Below are 21268 nucleotides of genomic sequence, written 5' to 3' on the forward strand. Positions count from 1 at the left end.
AGGGGTAGTGAGATGCCTTCACAGGCCTCTGCTGTCGTTTCCAGTGGGTTTCCAGGTGCTGGGCGGCTGGGCTACACACCCCGGAACCCATGAATTGTGTGATTTGAGTGTGTGGTCACACTCTTGCACGCTCCCTCAACTAGATCGGAAGCTTCAGACCCTGAGGCAAGAGACGAACAGTATTTGTCACAGGTGAACACTGAGCAACTAACAACTCATTACTTCCATTATGAGTTCCAGATTTAGGCAGAGAGAGAGAGAGAGAGAGAGAGAGAGAGAGAGAGAGAGAGAGAGAGAGAGAGACAGTCAGAGACAGAGAGAGAAAGAGACAGTCAGAGACAGAGAGACAGAGAAACAGACAGAGAGGGACAGAGAGACAGACCGAGAAACAGAGGGAGACAGAAAGAACCACAGATGCAGAGACACACACAGAGAGACAGAATGAATGAGCAGACAGCCTAGATTTTTCTATTGAATGAGAGACTATTTGTGCTTCTAAATGACTAGGTTTGGTATAGTATTTGGTGGCAAGAGAAAGTAACCTAACCTAACCACTGTGTCTGTAACTTAGTGAATTTTAAATGTCTGTCTTCACGCCCTGCTGAAGCGGCCAGTCATATGCACATGTAAATCTTTAGTGGTGCCCATAAATACTGCCGATCAATGAAGTAAACACATCGTATCACAGAGCACATGAGTTCTCCCAGCTGCCGATGCTGTGGCTTCAATGTTGTCTTTTCTCCCCAAGTCTGAGTCGGGGTTACCATCCGTTTGCTCCCTCATGACAGGAGCCCCGAGATTCTGCCCACTGCACACAGCAGCACAGGTCTCTTTCACTGCACACCTGCTTTACGCATGCACGGGACTGAAATGACTGAATTCCTCATCTGTGACATCATTTCCTATTCGGGGCTCTGGATTTGACCCTTCAACTTGATGAGATGACGGGGAACTTGCTTTTCTAGATTAATACTTAACCCCTGCCATCCTTCCTCAGACAGAGCTTTACACTGGCTTCGTTCTGTCCAGCTCAACTCTCCCCGCCTGGAGGACCAAGTCCATGCCTTGCCTTCCTCTTCACCCCAGTAGGAAAAAGTCAGACATCTACAGCCTTAACAATGTAGGATTCGACACAGCAACCAGATTGTGTTCCTACAGAGAAGATACGACCCCCACAAGGGGAGAGCTGAGTCATTAAAAAACTTGGTTTTTATTTTGAGAGATAGGGAAAAAAGTTTGCTGTAAACTTAGCCCCCAACGACAGAAAAATCTTTTAAAACTATATACTTAGAAACACATTGCTTTTGGAGACTGGAGAGATGGTTCGGTTGGGAAGTATTTGCTGTATAAACACGAAGACTGAATCCTGATCCCCAACACTCTTGTGAAAACTGGGTGCTGTACACCACTAGTCCGTGTTCGGATGGTGGACACTGGACGTTGTAGACTCTAGTCAGTGCTCGGACGGTGGACACTGGGTGCTGTACATCCCTAGTCTGTGCTCAGACGGTGGACAATGGACGTTGTACACCTCTAGTCTATGCTTGGATTGTGAACACTGGATGGTGCTTGGGGTTTGTTGCTCAGGGAGTCCAGCCATACCTGTGATCTCCCAACTCAGTGAGAGACCTTGTTTCAAAAAATAAGGTAAACAGGCCAGTGAGATGGCTCAGCAGGCCACGATGCTTGCTGCTAAGACTGATGACGTGGCTTGATCCTGGACACCCACAGAGCGGAAGGAGATTGTTTCTGATCTCCATGTATTGTGACACATGCATACACACACATAGTGGAAGGAGATCGTCTCTGATCTCCATGTATTGTGACACATACATACACACACACAACAAATAAACGTAAAAGCAATGATGTGGAGCCAGGCAGTGGTGGTGGTGCACACCTTTAATCCCAGCACTCGGGAGGCAGAGGCAGGTGGATCTCTGTGAGTTCGAGGCCAGCCTGAGCTATAGAGTAAGATCCACGACAGGCACCAAAACTACACAGAGAAACCCTGTCTCAACACCCCCCGCCCCCCAAAAAAAGAAATAATGTGGAGAGAAAGATACAACATAGACCTCTGGTGTCCACATATATGCACTCATATGTGAACATGTAGATGACACACATACAAATACATACACACATACACACCCTTATATATATGCACACATATATGCATTTTTTTCTTTAGTCTGGCTAATGTAAATTGTGGAGAGGGAGAGAGAGGCCAAGCAAGGCAGAGACAGGACAGGTTGCCTCGGTGGCATCACCATGTACTCGAGAGCCCACTGGGGGAGGGGGGGAGGGGGAGGGGGAGGGGAGGGGGGGAGGGGGAGGGGTGTGGCGGGGCAGCATGACGGGGCAGCATAGGCTCCAAACCCTTGTTTGGGAACCATGAAATCAGCAAGGGCCCACAATTCTTTAGTGACACCAAAACTTTTGGGAAACGTGATTTTATATATAGTTATGATAGGGGTCTACTTCAAGAAAATTTCAAGATAAATCAATAACTTGAAATAAATATTTAAGTTTTGACAAGTTTTTAATAAATTGTAGGGTAACATTTTACTGTTAAATATGCAGTTATCTAACCCTACACACTTTCTTGTTTTAAATAAGTCTACTCCCAACTTTTGTGAGTCTCGGGACAAGAGTAGAGGCCCATATATTACATATCTAAATATCTGAAAGTTATACACAAAGTTAACAAGTGTTGTTAGATAATGCACGTTCTGTCCTCTCACCGTGACAAATATTTCTTCGTAACAATTTGTAAAGTTGGATTCAAATGTAGAATTGTTGGACCTCCAGAATGTGGCAGTGTAGGCATGCCATCTTATCAGCGATGTGCTCATCCCTGGCAGCATGGGCCTAGGGACCAGGCTTGAAAGGGCTCTCCAAGCTGGCTTTGGTCTTCGGGTTGGGGTCTCCAGACTCCTGGTCACTTACAGGGTGGTCCTGGGCTTCCTCCTCAGTGGGAAACTGTGTAGCCTCAGAATGAGGCTTTTTCCAGTTTGGGGCCCAGGGCAGGGAGGACCTTCACAGAGGGCCTTGGGGGAGGACTGGTTTGTCTCCTGGGCCTCACTCACCCTTCATTATCCTAAGTCTGCTACTAATCTGCCCTTAGCTTTGCCTGTCTTCTGTTTTCCCTCAGACCTCGGGAAGGCCACCCATTGTCCTGCTCAGATACTAGTTTTAATAAATAGGACACCGTGATCGTGTCTTCCATTATTTCTCTCTTTGGATCCAATTATTTCTACTAATTATGTGGAATCTTATTAGCAAGGTTTACTCACGGGAGGCCTGTCAGTGAGGCGTGTGGGAGGCAGTAAGTCTGGGAAGGGACAGGTGTTTTTCCTCAGTGAGAAAAAGGCCGTTCAAAGGGTTCGACCAAATTCCACTCTGTGGACAGAGAGACGAAGACTTCGAGGAGCATTTATACCGGGAAAGAAGAAACACCACTTATTGATCACAGCTGGTAAGCAGAAACCCCAAGACGGACCAGGTCTCTGGCAAGACATTGAAATGGGAAGTGAACGGCGACCCTGCCTCTAGGTAGAGTTTGTTTCCCAGGCAAATGGCGGGAAATGGACACCACACCAGGGTCCCATGGTATTCCCAGGACAAGTGAGCAAAATAAAGAAATCCTCACTCCTCACCCGGGTGGAACCCATTCCTGTGAAGGTACTCAATGCTTTGAGGTTCAAATGAAGCTGCCTTGAACCTGCTACCTTGCCTGAGACAGGACTGACCCCGTCTCTCCAGGGAGCCTGGCCCTGGGGATGAGCTGTGCACTTCCTCTGTTCCTGACCAACTTCCCGAGTGGATGACTTTTCTGTCGCCAATGTGCTGCGGTCCTCATCCGCACTCCATCGCACGAAGATGGGACGGGCTTTATAGACGTTTGTGCGCATGCGTCAGCCTTGCTGGAGGTTTGGAGGTGATGGTGACGCCTCCTCCTACTGCCACTTCGCTTGGCTTGGCCGTTCTCTTCCCTTAAAGGCTCTTCATGTTCCCATGTGGCTCCCGCTTTTTTAAATGTGCTTTGCTATGAGAGTCAGGGATTATTTATTGTCTTGCTAGGTAATGAGAAGAACTGGTAGCGGCTTGCCGGTGGCCACCACTTTCTTCCAGTTCTGTTAGGTCTCTGTGGACCATGTCCCCTTCCTCGTGGGCCAGTATTGACGCTGCTTTTCTTTCTTTGTTCTACCACACTGTAGCCTGTGCTTGTCACCAGTTCGAATCCCCTATCTCAGCCTCCTGGAGATTTAGATGTCAAGCCTAAGGCACCAAGCCTGGTGGCTTTGGTTTTAAGTCACAATATCTTCTTCCCCAGTTACACAGTGATTCCAAGACAGTCTCCCAGTCCTCTGAATTCTTTTTACCCCCGAGATGGATAACGTCAATTATAAATAATTATAACGGAGATAAGGATATTATTGTTATTATTGGCAGGAGAAAAATGTCCCTTCGAGGACAATTGAAGGCTTCTCAACAGAGGAATGATAGGACCAGATCAGAGTTTCCATCTGAGTAGACGAGAAAAGACTATGGCAGAGCAAGAGACTCACTGTGGGAGAGGAAGGTCAGAGGAGGTGAGCCAGGGCTGTGACAATGAGAATTCCGAGAAAGGACTTGAGGCAAGGGCCCAGGACAGAGGCACTGGAAACAGATGTACACGTAGAAAACAGAATGCTAATCCAAAGCAGGGGAGGGGGGGGACACAGCCGTGAGCAGGGCCACCTAATTGTAGATGCGCACATGTCCAGTGCTGGGACCCTGCAGGAGTGGGAGGCCGAAGCAGAATCAACCTGCTGGGCTGTGTGTGCATCACTCAAGATTAACCACTGTATTCTCTTGCTAAGTATGGCCCGAGGTCATACAACAGGTACCAGTTATTCAAATAAAGAATGGAAAAAGAGGCCCAGGATCAAATGGAGCATCTCACGGGGAGCAGGCAGCCAACTCCAAGGGGTTGGGTGGGCAGCAGAGGCAGAACAAACATCCCAGCCAAAGGCTGTGTTGTCTCCGTACAATCCACCCTATGTGGCGGTCCATTTCCCTGTCCCCGACGAGATGGAGGACATATGCCAAGCAGAAAAGAATTTGGACTTCCAACTCCTGTTTGGTCATAGAAGCCCCGGGAGAGAGTGACTGAACCTTTGCCCGCTGTACACGTGGTGGACATGGGAAATGGCAGCGACATCCAAACACGCTGTATCAATTTGCCTTTTGTTGAGTACTTATTGTTCACGTAGAGGGTCCAGACAAATGGGTGAATAGCCGATGCTTGATTCAGCATCATTTATGGGTAGTAAAAGGGGAGCTGCCATTCTTGTATGACCCGTGAGCCAGGAAGAGGAAGACACTCCTTGGGGGCAGCGAGTCCACAGATGTAAGGCTGGCACTCCTAACTAGCACTTGGGACCTCCTTCTAGCAGTCCACCCGCTCCTGATGGTAATTACTTTCTCATCAACTGTCCCCAGATCTTATATGTCCCCGTGTCCGCCTATCTGTGGGGCCTTCTCTAGCTGTTGGTTTTATTCCATTAGTTTCTCCTGACCTCAGGACTTCATTTCTTCTTAAACTAGGAATGGTACCTAAGAATAATGTTTTTCATGTTCAGATCCTTATCTTTTTCTTCCAGCTAACAAGCAACTTCCATTTCTTATTTCTTTCTGAGTTTTGGTAATGATCTGCAGGCTTCTGCACAGACCATCAGCAGCTTGGGAATAGCCATGCCGCTTCAGTCCATCAGTCTGGAAAAGCCACCGCTGATAACACGTCCCGGAGGGAGTGTGGTGGATGCCAACTGGATGGAGCTCCCGTGCAGAACATAAGCACATATTTATAACCTGGGAAGGCGTTCTTCGTGTGCAGGAGTTTAGCATCGGCCATTAGTGACATTTAAAAGCAAAAAGGCACATTCATAGGGGCTCACGCAGTAATCAGAGCTGGCTGTCGTCACCTGTCTCTACCCCTGAATGTGCCTGAACTTGGCTTGCTTCCCAGTGCTGACCTGGTCACGGGCAGCCAGTCAGTCATTCCACTCGTGGGCCTCATCTCATTGTCTTGGCTAATGTGTTAGCAGACTTAATTATTTGTTTCCTCCAAGCCTGGGGGTGTGTCACCTGCGAGGTGGAGCTGGGGATGACCCACCTGGTTGGCATTCCAGTCGGGTAAGTTAGCAGTTCCTCTCCTCACAGCCTAAGGAACTGGCTTCCCTCTCTACCAACCTGCTGGCCTCTTCTGGCCTTCAGAAGCCGTTCTAATATCCTCAGGGGATTTGTCAGGACCAGAGTAAGAACACACCCAACTCTGCCAAGGCTCTTCAGTTAATGTCCTACCCCAGCTCACCCAGCGACTGTGCTTGCAGTAATTGGCAGTGAGCCTTATTCGAAATGAAGTACCTCCAGTTCATCTCGGGCCCTCGAAGGGCAGAGATACTCTTCTTAGAGATTCCCCTAATGCCTAATCCTAGGAAGTCCTTACAAGTGCATAAAGGTAATCTAGTGCCACTCATGGGTTCACCGGCAAACTCTTCTTTTGGTACACTATTCTGTTTTTAAAAGTCAATTAAGTAGCCAGCGATGAACAAACACTCATGGAAATGCACAATTCAAGGCAACTGTCAAATTCCAATTGATTGGTGAAGACATTTACTGTTTGGGGCTTTGCACACAGCTCTTTAAAGGGAGTGATAAGAGTTTACACCTTGCGTAGAGAGAAGACACACGGGTAGAGGAGGAAGTTGCTAGTTACAGTGTCGTGCTGCGCTCACATCAAGCTCTCTCTTTCCCCAACTCCTTATTCAGTTAGATCACGGTAGAGCAGGAAATCATCGGTGCAGTGCGTAAGTGCACCGTGGAAACTGGCCAGCACTGTCAACCACAGCCATTCCCCTCCCAAGAGCTAGTTGTTAATACTCACAGGCACACCATGGGCAGCAAAGACGGAACACAGAGGTAGAGGTGGCAATTCACAAGTTGCTGTAGTCTGGAGCTTGAACCAGACTGAGGTCAGGCTGTATAGGAGCTTGTCAAGGAGACAAAGGAATTCTGCATTTCTTTATAATACCAGGGAACTAATGCCCTTTGATTAGTTGAGATGCTTTGCTTATAAGTCATAGAACATTTCACTCAAATGCCTTAAACAATAAGTAAGATGTATTAGCTTACGCAACAAGAGTTTGCAGTAGCCACACCAGTGTCGGTTAAGTCAGTCATTTACCAAAGGTCCAGAGTCGTTTTATTGTTTTTCCTCTGCTGTCTTCTGGATATCAGCTAGTCTTCGAACCAGCACAACAGTTCAAAATCAACATTCAAACAGCAGGAAAAAATACTTCATTCTTTCTTCCTGTCTCTTTGTAAGAACAAAGACATCCCTCTTACCCCAAAAAAGCCTCCAGCAGATTTCTCTGCATTTCATATTGGTCAGAATTCTACTGCCTGTCTAAGCACAGCCCCCAAGGGGTAATGGAATGTCATGACCATCAGTGTTTCTCCTTATCTCCTCCCCGACCTCCCTGAAGTTCAGAGCCTAACAGAGAAGGTTTGCTGTTGAATGTAATCAAGGCTCTATAAGCACAGAGGAAGGAGACAGACATTGGTCAGGAGTCCTAGTTGGCTTTCTGTTGCCATGATAATCGCCATGACCACACACAACTTGGAAAGAAAGACTTTATGTTAGCTTACAGACTACAGCCTGTCCTCAGGAGAAGTCAGGGCAGGGACTCCAGCAGGAACCTGGGGCAGGAACTGAAACGCAGACTACGGAGGACTGCTGCTTACTGACTTGCTCCCTGTTTCTGCTCAGCTACCTTCCTTATACACTCTAGGTCTGCCTGACGGGGATGGCCGACCTACCGTGGGTGAGGCCCTCCTCCATCAATCAGCAGTAACAGACAAACAAACACAAAACGTCCACTCCAAAGACATGATCTGATGGAGACAAATCCTCATCTGAGGCTCCCTCTCCCCCAGGGGTATCAAGTTGACAACCGAGAAGAGCTATCTAGCCTGTACTGCTTTGGTGGAGAGAGGTCTTTGGAGCACATTAGGAGGTATAATCTAGCAATGACATGTAAGCAGACAGAAGGTCCGGGAGTAAAGACGAACAATGATACTGGATGATGATGATGATGATGATGATGACAACAACAACAACAGGGTCTTGCTTTGTAGTTCAGGCTGGCCTTGAACTTGAAATCCTTCTACCTTGGCCTCCTAAGTGCTGGGAATTAGTCATGAACCGTAATACCCGGCTCCTGTTAGACTTTAATGACAAGTTACTAAAACAGTGGCTCTCAATGGCCAATTTGCTACCAAATTCAACTAATAGTGAATGAATGACTATCATAGGCCAAATATTGTTGTAGTTATTATACATAAAAATGATGAGTTTACCTCATGGAGATTTAGAATCTAATGGGTAAAGGGAATATCAGATGACTTATAACCTGTCTAAGCATTACGAAGGAACCCTGGATTTTCTCTCCTTTCTTCTTTTCTTTTTAACAGTAACAAAATTCACCTACAGCAAATCTCAAGTACACAACGTGACGTACACAGGGCTGGAGCGACGGCTCAGCATTGAAGAGCACTGGCTGCTCTTCCAGAGGACCCGGGTTCGATTTCCAGCATCTATGGAGCTCACAACCATTTGTACCTCCACTTCTAGGGGATATAATGCCCTCTTCTAGCCCCCATGGGAAAACAGGCACATGGTGCACAGATCTATATGCAGGGAATATACCCATATATGTGAAATAATAACCATTTTAAGAAAAAAAAACTTCAATGAGACATCCATGTGTAACAGCTATTAGTACCAACAGAATATCCCATCCTTTAGAAAACCCTTTTGTGTCTCTCTGTATTTAATGTTCTTCTCCTTTAATAGGTGGCCTTGGTGGATACTTACTATTGTGTATTTCTGCCTGTCCTGGAATTTTAGTTTCATCTAAATGACGTTTTTTCCTCAACAAATTGTGTGTGTGTGTGTGTGTGTGTGTGTGTGTGTGTGTGTGTGTGTGTCTGTGCGTGTGTCCTCTCACAGTGCTGGGTATCAAACCCAGGGCCTTTGGATCCTAGACGAGGGTTCTACAATTGAGCAAACATCAACAATCAAACGTTTTGCAAGGGTTGGAGAGATGGACCAGTGGTTAACAACACTTGCAGGGGATCCAGGACCAGTGGTTAACAACACTTGCAGGGGATCCAGGACCAGTGGTTAACAACACTTGCAGGGGATCCAGGCTCAGTTCCCAGCTCACACCCATCTGTAACTCCAGTTCGGGGTGTGTGTGTGTGTGTGTGTGTGTGTGTGTGTGTGTGTGTGTGTCTGACATCCTCTTTCTGGCCTCCCTGGGCACTGCACAAACTTGCTGTACATACATGCAAGCAAAATTCTCAAATGCATACAATAAGATAAATCTAAAAAAAAAGATGATTTTGAGTTTAACCGATATTATTGTGCTTAAAGGTAGTTTATTTATATATTTAAAAAAATCTGTGGTAGATAGTATAGATGTCCATTTTTTTATTATGGTCATTTTAAAGGTTTCCATTGGGTTCTATTAAGAATGAAGTTGTAGCCGGGCGGTGGTGGCGCACGCCTTTAATCCCAGCACTCGGGAGGCAGAGGCAGGCGGATATCTGTGAGTTCGAGGCCAGCCTGGTCTCCAAAGCGAGTTCCAGGAAAGGCGCAAAGCTACACAGAGAAACCCTGTCTCGAAAAACCAAAAAAAAAAAAAAAAAAAAAAAAAGAATGAAGTTGTAGCCGGGCGGTGGTGGTGGTGGTGGTGGTGGTGGTGGTGGTGGTGGTGGTGGTAGTAGTAGTAGTAAGTAGTAGAGCATGCCACGCCTTTAATCTCAATACTCGGGAAGCACAGGCAGGCGGATCTCTGTGAGTTCGAGGCCAGCCTGGGCTACAGAGCGAGTTCCAGGACAGCCAGGACCGTTACACAGAGAAACCTTGTCTCAAAAAACAAAAACAAACAAACAAAAAGTTGTTATGAACATTCATACATAAGCTTTTTGTAGACAAATATTTTCCCATTTCTAGTAGGTAAATACCCAGGAGTAGAATTTCTGGGTCAGAGGGCAGAAATGGATTTAACTTAGAAAAAGTATTTTTTTAAAATATAGATTTGTTGTCTTCAACCCCAAGAATTCTGAGTTAGCCTGACATTCCTAAGCAGTACAGTACATAGTTTTAAAAGTGCCCTAGAACCACTGGTCTAAATTATAGTCATGGTGGTAGAGAGGAAGTTATTTCGGTTTGGTTTTCTTTTCTACCACAAAAACATATAAATGCAAATAATTTCTCCTTTTTCTTCCTGGTTAGCTGCAAACAGCTTTCTCTGAATATTTCCCCTGCACCAGACCTCAGCCAGGTGCTGGGTCTCCTTTGAGGAGCTCTGGTGAAAGACAAGGTAAAGTGCAGGGAGCTTCTAGAAGATTAGAATCACTAAGACGAGGAAACCAAACAGAAACAGTCGTTAGGGTGGAAAAGAACGCTGAACTGAGTAGCAGATGAGGGCGTGGCCTTGTGGACACTGGTGGGGTTTTCCATCCTTTCCTTACTATTCTACCTAGGAGAAGAAAAAGAAAAAGAAAAGACTCAGCTGTCCTCCGGCTGCTGTGACTGTTCACAATCAGATGGCGGCGGCTTCTGAGCGTCGTCGGACACGGTGACAGCCAGAATGGCCGTACACCACGGAGCAGAGGCCCCTAGTTTATGGGCGAAGATGCTGACCGCACAGGAACGGGCAGGGAGTCACTTAATGGATCGGGGGCTGGCTGAGCCGGGACCAGAACCCAGGTGGCCTGGCTTCCAGCCCAGCTGACCACACTGCTGCCCACACAGACAGAGCTGGCCAGAGACAAGCAGTCCATTGAGCTACTGCACAAACAATGACTGACGGACGGACGGACGGTCAGTCAGAGTAAGAAAGAGGCATGGGGCAACTGCGACCTCATCACTTTCCTGATCCCTAAATTTCCGGGCAGGCCTACGAGGTGTGGTCGCTTGCATGGCGTTGACCAGCCGCTTGGCACAGCTTTTGAATCTGGACCACTTTTTGTGGTCACTGCCAGAAGAAAAAAGTCTGCCTTGTACTCAAGGTGGAGAGAGCCTCTGAGCGCCATACCTGGTCCCGCAGGGTCGGTGGGCGGGTGAAGCAGAACAGACCTAGTTAAGAGATGTTCGCCAGTTGGTCCTGGAGGCCTTGGTGAAAACAGCTTTCAGCTTTGCATAGATCTGCCTTCCCACTGCAGACCTAGCTATCAAGGTCTAGAATGTTCTATGGAATTCAATTAGGATCAACAGAAGTGACCAAATCTCATCCTATTCTTCTCTTCAAATTTGTCGCTGAACAATCTGCAGTCCCTGAATCTTTTAAGCTCTGGCCAAAGGTCTCTGCTTGTTAAGTTGCCTTGTAAATTCCGGTATGTTCCATGCAAGGCACCTTGCTCTGCTTGGCTTGAGGTGTGTACACATGGCCCTAGGTCCTGCCCTAAACCGTCAACTCTAAACTACTGAACTTAAGGGTGTCCTTCAAGAGATACAGCTGTCCAGCAGGCTTCCTGTTTCGGGTGTCAGTGTCTTAGTCTGGACGATGCTATGCTCCATCCCTCCCTCCCCTCGGAAACCCAAAGCCCCCTGAGAGCAGTGAGGGAAATGAAAAGCTGACTGTAGTGTTTGTCTTTACAGAAGAGCATGGTTTTGACAACAAACGCTGCTTTGAAGATGGGCACCACAGCGTCGGGTGCATGAACTAAAATTTAGGGTTCTGTTGGTTAGAGCACAGCAGAGGCTGGCTCTACTTTGTGCTTGCACTGACGTGGTTCTTCTGGGGGCACCCCATGTTCTTTTACAGATGTGGAAGGTTGAGGTGGCTTGTTTATGCTCTCCTAGGCACAGCTCACTGTAACCTACATGGCACACACGTTTGTCTTGCCTTACGTAAAGCATTTTTAATGCATTTCATTAACACTAAATTGTAAGATCGCTGGTGCCTGGGATTTATGTCTTTCGACTTTTCTATTTCCAGTATTAAGGAAGCGCTGTGCCTTCTTCACATAGTAGGGGCTTCAATAAATTCTGGCGTGGAATTACGCTGTAAGGTTGTAAAAACACATTAACAATCAAAAGTACTGTATAACTTCTACCGGCTGTGCTAAGTCTGCGGCGAAGGTGTCATCAGGGAGTCATTGTTATGCAAGTGAAGACCGTACAGAAAAGGACGTGTTCACGTCAGGAGTGAAGGAACAAGGGGCATGCACAGCTGGGCGGGGCTGGTTTGTCAGAAGCGCCGTTCATTCCCCTCGGGTCGGCCCAGCAGGACTGAGTGGAGTAACTAGAATGTCAGCCCTCTTCGCAAATATTCTCATCCTTCTCACCTTTCGGGAACTACTCCGCCCGTTTCTGTTTCTTCCCCCAGAGGGCTGGCGCCAACTGATGCGACCCCCAAGTCTTAGCAGAGTCCACGCCGAGCTCCCAGCTCCGGCTCGGCACCGCTGCAGCCCCGGGGGCGCGGAGGCGCGAGCCAAGAACGCGCGGGGTCACGCGCCGGGCAAGCGCCAAACTGGCCGCAGCCCCAGCGCGGCCCTGAGGGCGGGGCCGCTGCGGGGCGGGGCGGGGCGGGGCGGGACGGGGCGGGGCCGGCCGCGCCGGGCGGGCGGGCGGGCGGGAGGAGGCCCGGGGGCGGCTAGGGTGTCACCGCCAACCCGCTCCGGCCGGAAACGGGCGCTTGTTTCCGGCCGGACGGCCGAAAGCCACCGATCCTGAACCAGCCGCTGGAGTCGGAGTGGCGGCGACCCGGTGTGGAGCCGGCGGAAAGCCACTGGGGAGAGGCCAGCTGCGGTCCGTCCCGGCTTGGCTCCAGCTCCAGTTCCGGTGGGGAGCAACAGTCGCGGTGTCCGCCTCCGCCTCCATCGTCGTCGGGGGAGGGGCCGCTCGGACCCCGGGGTCACTGCCGAGGAATGAGGAGGAGAGGCGGCCGGGCCCCGCGCTCCGCCCCGGCCTAGAGCCTTGCCCTGAGAGTCGCGAGGGTAACGGAGCCCCCCAGCCCTGGCACCCCTCCCCGTCTCCCCCCGCCCCTCCCGCCTCTCCAGCGCCCCAAACTCTGCGCCTCCGAGCTCCAGTGCTCCCTCTTTCTGACCGGACTTCACCTGAAGCCATCTCCCTTGAGCGCCCGCTCCCCGCCTCGCCGCTCCTCGCTTTGGTCCCCACCTTCCCCTTCACCTGCGCCCTGCGCTCCCTGCCCTGCCCGGCCGGCCGTTCCTGTCCTCTCCCGGGCTGTGCGGGGCAGTTGGGACGGTCCCCTCTTGTCAGCCAGACTTCGGGGGAGGGATGGCGGAGCTTCAGGGTGGTCAGGGTGCAGCCGCCGGCCCCCTCACCCCAGGAGGATAAAGTTCTTTTAAAGTTACTATCCAAGTGCAATGGAGAGACAAGTTTGTTCTCCTTAGCGATAGCCAAACCGAGGTGTGTCCAGTAATGGAGGAGTGGGGCGGGGGGGGGGGGGGAGAGGCAGAGAGGCAGAGGCTGTGTGTGAGTGTAGGTGTAGAAATTCTAGGGCAGGCTTATGGACTTTAGAAAAAAAGAAAAGTTGCTCTGAGCCGATGGAAACTTTAGAAGCTGATGATGAGTAAGCCGGGGGCTGCGTGATCTCACTCTTCTCATAATTACTAGGTTAACGGTGTGGCTCCTGTCGAGATGGAATGGGATTTGTTTACTGGGCCGGCGTATTTTTAGCCTGTCGGCTCACAAGGACCAGCCCTCAGAGTCTGTCTTTCCTCTCTGGTGATAGAGTGTCTATCTAACCTAGGTGTCTTTTCTGGGCACAAGGCGCATGTAAAAATGGGGAAGTTGAAAGACTCGGACTGGTGAAATTTGAACTAAGAGATTTACCTCCCCTTCCCCCTCCCAAAAAAAATCAAAAAACTTCTTAGAGAATTCTTAGGGAATTTTCATGACTGCAAAGCCAAGAAAGAGCTAAGGACTTTGACTTTTGCTTCCCTTATCTTTTTGCGAGTACTACAGACGATGTTTTATTTAGGAAACTAAAAGCCGGTAATTTGTCGGTCTTTGGCTTTTCCCACTATATATTTAGGAAGTCTTTCAGGAGGCTGGATCCCTTTGTCTCTCAAAACCTGTTTCAGAGGTGGAAGGGCTGAGTAAGAAGCAGTAGTGGTGCTAAGATGAATCTAAAAGACTAACTGATTTCTATTTTAATTTTTTCTCTATTGTATAACTAAAATGACACTTAGAAAATGTGTTTCTTAGTCAATGAGATTCTGTTCCTGAAGGGATGGAGAAGTCTGCCAGAGAGAATCAGACTTGTAGTTATACGTTGGCCGTACATAGCTTATAAATGAACACATTCTAGGTAAACAATGAGGAATTAATTATGTTCTTTGCCCTCATTGTTTTCAAGCAGGTCTTTTAAGTTTACTAACCTGCTGTGCTAGTCTATTGATATTTTGAAGGCTGAACAGAACTGTACGATAAAAGAAATTGGCTGTTCCTCATGTGCAGAGCTGAATAGCAGCAGCCTGTTCTACCTTGACTAGTGAACTGGCATCTTCAGAGCGCCTTCTAACACAGGCCACTTTCTGTGTACTCAGAGATTGAACATGAACACAAATATTAGCTCATGCTACGAATAATTGAGAAGGTAAATATGCTGAAAACATATGTTCCAAAACCAAAATAGATTTTTTTCGATTTTCCCTCTCATTTAGGATTATCAGTACCTTTCTGCCAATCATTATCCATTAACGTGAATAATTTAGGATTGAATAGATGTCTGCTTTGACATTACACATTCAAGCAGGAAGTAAAGATGGAAAGTTGTTTCCAAACTACTACTGTTTTATTTATTTATTTTTGGTGGTCTGATCTGTCTTTTCCTTTCATTTAGTACCAGGGACGACTTCTGTGGGGGGGGGGGGGAAGCAGTAAAACTTTGCCAAAGAAAAAAGACTGGGGTGTTGTATAAGGCAGGATGACCAGCTGGATGCTCATGTTAGATGTACTGTGTGGAGTTATGTCACTGACTTGGAAATGTTCTTGCAGTAATAATTGCTCTATCTCTCTTTTCCTCTCCCCTCTCCTACCCATTAGTGGAAAAATATTTCAGTTGGAGTCTAAAATTGGATTTAAAAAAATCACATATCTCCTCTTGGAGTCTTGACTGTTAATAGTTGTTTTAATCCGTGTGGGTTGGCTGGTGCCAATAGTAGTTATGACATATGGCTAATTTCTATTTATATCTAACTTCCTTTTGTTGAACTGTATATATTACTGTACAGGGTGGGGATGGAAGAGTTTGTATAAACTTAGAAATGAGTGTAGAGCAAGCAGCCCCAAGAGCTAGCTCCACCACCCTTCTCAGTTCTTAGAAAGCTTTTTTTTTTTTTTTTTAAATAGAAATTTGAGGTACATTGTAAGCAGCCAAGTGAGCTATGGTGGAACAATTTAGTATCACAAATAAATGTTCACATTGTTATGAGAGCATTGTATTGCTTGTTAAAGTTTCTGAGCTCCCAAATGCCTCAAGTATTCTAATAGTTCTGGCTGAGACTATGGCAGGGTGGGGAGAGGGAGAGAGAGTTTGTTTGTGTGTTTGTGTGTTTGTCTAGGGAAGTATCCCTCTTATCACAAACACTTATCTCACCAAAAAGGAAAAATCAGTCCTTGGAAATGTGATCTCACTGATATGTTTCCTACGTGGAATTGTGACTGGAATCTTAGTAGCGCCTGATAGATTCAGACCATTAAAGTTCTGTGCAGGGCAGTTCATCATGAACTCCTGAATTCAGTTGGCTTTTTAAGATAATAGAAGAGAGGACTTACAGATGCCTTGCTGAATAGTGATTGAACACTCTTATGGCCGAAGCAGCCTCCAAGCTCCAGTGGCAGCCTTTGGGGATCTAGAAAGATGTAAAACAGGTGTCTTCCCTTTGAGTCGGGGGTGAGGGGTGGGGAGGTGGCACATGGGACAGGGAGGATGATGACATATACATGGGAAGAGGCTTTAGTGTTCAAACACTTTAAAATACAGGACACTGTCTAAACAGAACCAAGTTTAAAGTACTATACTGGCATGTGGATGGGCTGGAGAAAACTTGAAGTAATAAGGAATTAATGAGATTAAACAAGGGGAGCTTTCTGAATCAGTATGTTTTGAAATGGACTTGGGAGGCTATGGATTAGTCATATAAAACTATGGACTGTGAAATTAGATGGACTTTGGTTTTTTCTTTATGACGTGACCTTGCCCATGTCATTACATTGAAGTCAATGAAAAATGTTTTCTGTGTTAGGAATAAAAGAAAAAGATTTTTTGAGGGGCTGGGGATGCTTGCTTAGCATGCAGAGATCCCTAGATTCTGTCCCAGCACTGCACAGATTGGGTGTGCTGATGCATATATGTAATCCCTGTACCTGCGAGGCAGAGGCAAGAGGATCACAGGTTTATGGGCACCCTTCCTTGGCTGTGTAGTGAATTCATGCCCAGCCTGGGGTACATGAAACCTAGTCTCAAACACCCAGCGAAAGCGTTTCCCGAATAAAGTATAGAATGTGCAGTGTGCAATGATGGTGCGTATGAATGACTAAATTATGTGTGAGAGTGACTGGGGAGAATGTGGGTTGGTCGAGTCATGGGGAGGAAGAGGGTGGAAAGGACTCAGAGGCCAGACTGTTGGATGTGGATAGAAGGGTCAATAGAGTCATTGTAGGTCCGCGAACAAAGGATGGATTTAATGGGAAATATTGAGCCCTTTGGTCCAGGAACTCAGGGACAAGGAGTCAGGCAGCAGCCGGTACACTGTGACTCTTCTGCCTCTTTTCTGTGCCATCCTGGCCCAGAGAGACTTAGCCAGTAGATGAAAGATTCGGTGCAGGAGTTTGTGTTTGCGTACCTTGCTGTCTGAGCTCTGCTTGTCCCTGTCTCATAGTGCACCAGCCTGTGGAGAAATCGCGAGACTATGGCGGGGTTCTGCTCAAAAACTTGTGGTAAGGATGACATTATGTTTCAGGGGCATTTAGTTCTGCTAATGTAGAGAGTACCGGCATAAGAATTCAACACTCTATGAACAAATTTATTATTTTAAAACTGCATTATTTTGCTTGGTGGTGGTGGTACATGCCTTTAATCCCAGCACTCGGGAGGCAGAGGCAGGCAGATCTTTGTGAGTTCGAGGCCAGCCTGGTCTACAGAGCGAGTTCTGGGACAGCTAGGGCTACACAGCGAAACCCTGTCTCAAACAACAACAACAACAACCCACCCAAAAAACAAAAAGCATTATTTTTAAAGCCAGACTTACTATTTTGGGGGTTTTACTGATGTTGAATTTACATCTCTAAGCCTATATTTACCTGGTAACGAGGAAAAGACTGTAGGAGTGATGAAGTACAATTAATTTTGGCTTAAATATTTGGCATTAGAAATCCATAAAATTAATAGTCCATTTATGGGTAATTAAAACCAGACTATACTAAGTATCTTAATGTAGGCTAATTTCAAAATCTGTGAAGGTCGAATGTGGCCTCTCAGGCTATCTCCTTCCTGCATAAGAACATTGGTCGATGATGTCTATTTTCCAGCTAGAATGAATCTTCATTTACAGTATCTGGGGTCTCACTGCATTGTTAAAGGGCACTGAAAAATCTTCTCCAGCTATCTTGAAGGAAAATTCTTTGATGAGTAATTGGAAAAAGGGGTGTGTGTGTGAAAGGTCTCCACGTAAGAAAAGCACAGCTGTTCTTCAGTGGACTTAGTGCCCTCCTTCCTGCCAGCTGCCACCTTCTTGTATCATTACAAAGCTATGTGTGTGTGATGTCAGGAGCACAGGTTAGTCCTTACCTTGAGTCAGGTGATTCCATTTCTGAGCTGGAAACACGAGGCAGCAAAGACGGATTTTATCATGTACAGCTAGATTGGGATTAATTTCAGCTGTATTGTTTAGTTATGTCTTATCCCTTTATTTCTTCTAAGAATTAGTTTGGGGTAAGAAGAATTAAGTAAACTTGCTTTTATTCAGTTCTGTGCTAAGTGCTTGAAGGACTGGGGGAAATGACAGCTTTGTGTCCTTGAAGAGTTTTGAGTTGAGTTGCAAGTAAGAAGAATAGAATGGATGTCTGTCGAGCCTGTATTTACATGCCAGGCACAATGTTTAAATTGAAAGTATATTATTAATTACATAACCCAGGCCTTATACCATAGACACTTTAGGAGAATAGTACTCTGGTAATTATGGAAGGTACCATAGAGGAATTATAGCATTTCAAATGCTTTTAAAAAGTGAATTAGGAAAGGCAGATATAGTGACACACACCTGTAATCCCAAATCTTAGCACATGAGAGGCTGAAGATCAAAGATTGTGGGCTTCAGATCAGCTAGAGCAGCATAGCAAACCATATATATAAAACCAGGAGGAGGTGGCGCACGCCTTTAAACCTAGCCCCTGGGAGGCAGAAGCAGGTGGATCTCTGTGACTTCTAGGATAGCCAGTGCTACACAAAGAAACCCTGCCTCAAAAAACAACAAAAAACAAAACAAAACAACCACCACAAAAACCAAGACATCAAAGGGACCAAACAAAGTCCTGGAAACATTCAAGATGTTCTGGGGGTGTTGATTAGATTGACTTGAGTAGCAGTGAAATGAGGGTTGTTTGGGGTTATGTTAATGAGAAAAGGGAGTCTCAAAAAGCTAGGCTAACTAGGGAAAAGGGAACCTGTGAAGATTTCTTAATTAGAATAGTAATATGACAGTAAGATACAAGTTGGCCGCTTGTTTTAAATAGAAGAGTTTGCTGTCTGGAGTCTGAAGTGAGGGGCCTGAGAATAGCTTTTGAAGGTAGAGTAAGAAAAGAGTAGAAATGAGATAGTGAAGGAAAGTTGAAGCTTGTGAGGACCGGGTATGGGAGACAGGCGGGCCGTGAGTCAGATAGGACTTGTCAAGCCTGGGCTCTATGAGACACTGACTGAGATAAGACATTACACAGATTTCCTTAGTTATACTTTCTAAAAAGTTTGTATGTGTGTGGGAGGTCCTTCATGTGTGTATTTGTACCATGTGCATGCCTCTCTTGGCCAGGTTAGGGTGCCAGATTCCCTAAAACTGTAGTTACAGGTGGTTCTGAGCCACCTGATGTGAGTGCTGGGTCCTGAACCCTGGTCCTCTGGAAGAGCAGCAAGTGCTCTTAAATGCTTAGCCATCTCTGCAGCCTCAGATTTCCTTATTGCTAAGGAAATGATACTTGATTTCAAGTGGCACATGTCCAGAGGAAGCTGTGTTGGTTGCCAGAGGTAAAGCTGGGTGGGTGGAGGCAGTGGCTAGCAGGTTTACCAGCAAGGATGCAGTGGCTGTACTTGTGTGAGGATGGATGGGTTTAGAGAGAGCAGCATGGGAAAGACAAACAGTAAGCCTGAGTGTTAGCATTCTTCCTTCCGGCCCAGCCCACTTGGGTCTTCTTTCTCCTTCCCTGTTTATTTGGTTCTGTTTTCTATTGTCTGCCCCATCCAGTGTCTACTGGATGTCTCCCATCTTACAGACTATGTCCTGTATACTGAAAGGATGGGAATGGGTCAGGAAAAGTCTCTGCCCACAAGGAGCATAAGGCTCTAATTTAATGGTTCTCGGCATGGTAGGTCCCATATCAGATATTTACATCACTATTCATAACAGTAGCAAAGTTATAAAAGGTATGCAAAAGCAAAAAGTTACGAAGTAGCAACAAAATAATTTTATGGTTGGGGGTCGCCACAACATGAACTGTATTAAAGGGTCACAGCATCAGGAAGGTTGAGAACCACTGGTCTAATGGAAAGGTAATAAATATATAGATGAAGTGTGATAAAAGCTGAGTAAACATTATGGGGTAGAGAGTGGAGGCCCATGGGTCAGTTCTGCTGTGGGCAGATAGGATAAATGATCGACTCCTAGAGGAAAGAACATTGCCCAGGAAATGACGAGCTAAGCATGGAGCCTGCAGGAGACTCTAGCTTAAAGGAATGAAGCAGATCCACGGAGTGTCTAGAAATTACAGCTGGCAGACAAGATTGGGCGAGGCTGGATCATGTGGAGCTTTATCTCCTGTCAATATGCCCATCCGTCCATTGTTTATTGAGATGGAGTTTCATGCTGAAACCTATGCAGGCCTGGAATTTAACTGTGTAGCTCAGGCTGGTCTTGAACTTACAGCTGTTTTTCTGCCAGCCTCATAAGTGCTCCTGAGTACAGATGTGAAGGTCATGCCTGGCTTATGCTTATTTTGTGGTGCTGAGAGTTGAACTCAGTGTCTCATACATGCTAGGGTATGTGCTCTACCACTGGAATGCTTTATCTGGTAGCTCAGTAAACGATGAGGTAATAAGGATTATAAGCATATGGCGGCATGTCTCAAATCCAAGACCAGTTATTTCAGTGGTGTATAAAGTGTATTCGAGATGAACAAGACTGAAGGCCTTTTAGTAATTTCCTGTTTAACTAGAGCACATTTGTTGATGGAATTTATGGAGTTAGAGAACTGGAGGGATTATGATGTTTTCTTACTGATTTTCAGATTGAGTACCTGAGGATTTAATCAGAGTCACAGAGTGGTTTTTTTTTTTTTTTTTTTTTTTTGATGATGATGGCTCAGTCTAGAATTCAGTCTTCAGTGGCTGGCCTTTGGCAGGTGGTTAATAAATGTGAGGTCACCACACTGTTCTCTGTCCTGTGTCAGTGTTTGTTTCCCCCACCTTGTGTTGTGCTGAAAGACAAGGCCTCATCACCTCATCCACTGTCCTTGTTAACCAAGTGAGCAGTGGTGTTTCCCAAGGCCTGACTCGGAAAATCTTGCTTTGAAAGTACCACTGAGGAGGGACAAAAGTCGAATTAGGTGCCCAGGAGGCGGGTGAACAGTGTGTTGGGATTGTAGCTGTAGTGGTTGGGTGTAGAAGGAGGTCAAGGTTTTCCTGAGGATGCAGATCTATTTTTCTTCCCCACTAAATTCCCTTCACGTTGCTTTCCGTTAAACTTAGTTTTAAGTTGGGCCAGCAAAACTTTTGTTATTAAGAAGAGGCTGTGGCTTGGTATGGTTTCCTATTGCTGTAATCCCAGCACTGAGGGGCTGATGCAGGAGGTGGTGAGTTTGAGGCTAGCTTATACTACAGTAGTGAGACCCTGCATCACCCCCCAGTGTCCCCAGCCAGCATGGTGGCTCATCCCAGCACTTAGTAGGTAAGGTAGAAGGACTTGGAAAATTTGA

At 46.6% G+C, this 21268-nt stretch overlaps 1 protein-coding gene across 8 annotated transcripts in view; it reads left to right on the top strand.

Moving 5' to 3' along the window:
• Positions 1 to 12762: 12762 nt before the first annotated feature.
• Otud7b (OTU deubiquitinase 7B) overlaps positions 12763 to 21268 on the top strand; it is a 61689-nt gene continuing 53183 nt past the window's right edge. For 2 of the 8 annotated variants that reach the window (XM_016001126.3, XM_076574601.1), the window contains exons 1-2: positions 12925 to 13056; positions 16969 to 17026. The gene's annotated coding sequence lies outside the window, so the exon portion shown is untranslated. The other 6 variants (XM_076574600.1, XM_076574603.1, XM_006982566.4 and 3 more) reach the window with 3 other exon arrangements.

Source organism: Peromyscus maniculatus, chromosome 6 (assembly GCF_049852395.1).
Source record: "Peromyscus maniculatus bairdii isolate BWxNUB_F1_BW_parent chromosome 6, HU_Pman_BW_mat_3.1, whole genome shotgun sequence".
NCBI classification, from domain to species: domain Eukaryota; kingdom Metazoa; phylum Chordata; class Mammalia; order Rodentia; family Cricetidae; genus Peromyscus; species Peromyscus maniculatus.